Raw genomic sequence first — 3,351 nt, forward strand, 5'->3', positions numbered from 1 at the left:
AGAGGTGAGTTCAAACCCAGGAGGAAGTGCATGTTCAGGGAGTTCAGAGGCTGCCCCAATTTTATTTTGACCCACTTCAACAACCATGATGGTTCCACGTTATCCTGATCATGTAATTCATGCACATGCTTTGAGAGTGGTAAATCCCTTGAGAGGTTGTTTGCTCCCAGTATTCAGGAAGAGAGGCTACAACAAGGCTGCCATGCCTGGACTTCAAGAGACAAAGGTTTTTCTAGTAAGGTATATTAGTATATTGATCTATGGCCATTCTCTAGCCAGATAAACATTCCCTAAATGTGCACAGTTCCAGTGCATTAAGCTGACTGCACATCATGACATAACATACATATTTCTCCCCAAGAAAGCCAAAGAACAGCCTACTGCTTGTTCCACACACATTAGCCAGCAAGCAAAGTCCTCCCCCATTTCATGGCAAGTGTACCACACAATTGGATACCTCCAGGCAGCCATAAAAAAAGATGGAAAGACACACAAAATGGACAATCTGTAGGAATTGGGGACAGCCTCCCTTATTAAAAGTAGGCAGGGATTATTTTGCTTAATTTTTTCTAAAATCAATTTATGGATATTGATTTAATTGCTTATCTTGTAGCATCACAGTTCTTCCTTTAGACAAAAGCTTCCACTATTAGGAACAATCTGCTGTTTTAAACAAGATTTTAAATTAAATTCAGAGCAGAGCAACAGCTTCATTAATTTTTCCATCTGTTCTGTTCAGGATTGTTGGCTTTCATGTAACATTTAACTTTTGTATGAACACAAAATGCCAGAAGCTAAACTGAGCTCAATTCTATTGTGCTTCACAATATGGCAGGAGGTATAATAACTTGCCTCAGATTTGGTTGAATACAATAGGCTTCTCATCACTGTTCACCAACTCTTCTATTTGACCAAGGAAAAGAGGGAACACTGAGAAATGTAATTTTCCTAACATTGATGGTGGCTGTAGGACCACTCATTGATGTCACAGTTCCACACACCAAGATGTGAAGTTCTAGGAATTTGACAGTATTTGCATTTCTAGGCAAATCCACATGCCTTTAAAAAACTTAACTTCAACTCTGGTTGAGCTTGTCAAATCTGTGTCTAAACCTGGGAGTTCTCTCATTCAAGCATGAGAAGACAGTCTACAGTTAGCAATCCAGTACCTTTCCCTCAGGAAAAGGAAAGCAAATTATTAATGGTATTAAAAAAAACAAAGCAAAACAAAACAATACAAAAAACAAAAACAAAACAAACAAAAAAAAAAACCAAAAAAAAAAAAAAAAAAAACAGAAAATATGAAAGAGTAGCTAAAAAAATCCCAATCCTAGACTCTCAAAAAAATAAAATCCTAAAGCTGTATTAACAGATTAAGTTACTGTCAAGTATTGCCAAAGGTTCTTAACACACTGGCTGCACCAGCCCCAGTCCTGTGAAGCAGGAGCAGCCAAGAGGCCAAGCCAGAGCATTTACCACAAAAGCTGAGGCTTGATGTCTTGCTAGTCAAAGAACAGAGCACTGTCAGGGATGTTCTGACCTTCTTTCCAGCATACTTAAACATCTGTGTGGATGGCAACGATTCTGGTTTTGAGGTCGTCAGAAATACTTCAGAGTTTGAAGGGCTTATATATACTAAACTATCATCCAAATTTTAGATGGCTTCTATTGCTCTAAATGGTTTGTTTCAAAATAATTAACCACCATTTCTCTTCCTGAATGAAATGCATCTCTCACACTTACAAGGTCCAGAAAACACTTAACCAAATCACTAAGACACTGACAATAGAAGCTTTGTGCTGTGGGCTGATCTAAACACATGAATGGCATGCATATGCGCATATATATATATATATATATATATATATATATATATAATAAATGGACTCAAGTTCAGGACTTAAGGCACTAGAAAGAGAAGAGAAATTAAAATTTAGATTGCTATGTAGCATGCACAGCCTATGAAGGTGTGCAGAGAAAAAGGCAGCAGGCTACAACTAAGCACCTTATAGACCAGGCACTAAGTAAGCACTGTCAACCACAATGTGCTTTTTTGTGTGTCCTAACATCAGTCACAACATCAAAGAACATGAACAGCTGTTATATTGCTGTGAGCTCCAGCTGATTTTATGATTCTGGCAAAACTTTAACTTCAGAATCTCCTGTGCTGCTGAGACAAACACGTTTCCCAGATGGCAATGCTTCAGTTTTATACACGTCCAGTGAGGAACTTGGGATCAAGAACAGCTCTTGCACTGTTCTAAAACTCACAGCCTGCCCAACAACATGAAGAAAGCAGCACCTGGCTGCTTGTTGCCCTACCCCTGACTTGTCAATAGATAATTTTCAGTCTTTAGCTTGCCAGTCCTTAACAGATGTCAGCAACTGTTTCATCCCTTGTTCTGCAGGTTGGCTCTTCCAAATCGTTTTTTCAAAAACACTTGACCAACTCTTCCTCTGATTTCCTATCCGTTTCCAGCCAAAATCAAATCTTCAAAGCAATCATAAATAGATCAACTTTGAGTGTCATGGATATTGCAGATTGGTAGAAACTCTTCACCGAGAAATCCAGTAATACAGACATTAGCAAGGACTTCAAATTAGAGCAACTTAACATTTTTCATCACTTTCTCCTGTAGCGCAACCCTGCAAACGCATTATTTTAAATGCTGATCAATTCTCAGTGAAGAAATGGCTTCCTTCCCTTACTGTAGCTCACCTGACCTATGCCAATGTGCAAGAGGTATTAGATCAGGTAAGTGAATGAGATGTTTCAAGTTACCAAGACTGCACGGCCTTCACTAAGGAGTTCTAAAGGAAGTGAGACATGGAAGGGCAGACGTGCCAGTGAACATTTGTAACCACCATTACAGACAGTCACTGTGCCAGCTGACTGGCAGAACACTGCCCATGTCACTCTCATCCACAAAAAGAGCTGTTGAGGGAATCCTGCAAGTTACACACTGATGAGCCTGATCTCAATCTCTGGTAAAATTGTAGAGCCTGTAGTAAGACTTGTGAGCCTATATATAGATATGGACATTTTGAAAAGTATCTGCATGCTTCTTAGGAAGGAAAATCTTGTCTCGCTAACCACAGTCTTTGGAAGAAATGAATAAGCAGGAGGGAAAAGGTGATACATCAGACTACTGAAGACTACTGAATTACCATCTTCTAAACTGCCATTAACATAAACCATTCAGTACCTCTGGAAGTTAAATTAGTTGGATACCTATTATTATACGAACAAAAAAAGTGAAGTTATTCTAAATTTTATTATTACTACCTTTATTTCCACACTTCATTTCAAGAACTGACAGAAAGCAGCACAATAAATACAAAAAATGAGAG

This window comes from Cinclus cinclus, chromosome 6 (genome assembly GCF_963662255.1).
Source record: "Cinclus cinclus chromosome 6, bCinCin1.1, whole genome shotgun sequence".
NCBI lineage: Eukaryota > Metazoa > Chordata > Aves > Passeriformes > Cinclidae > Cinclus > Cinclus cinclus.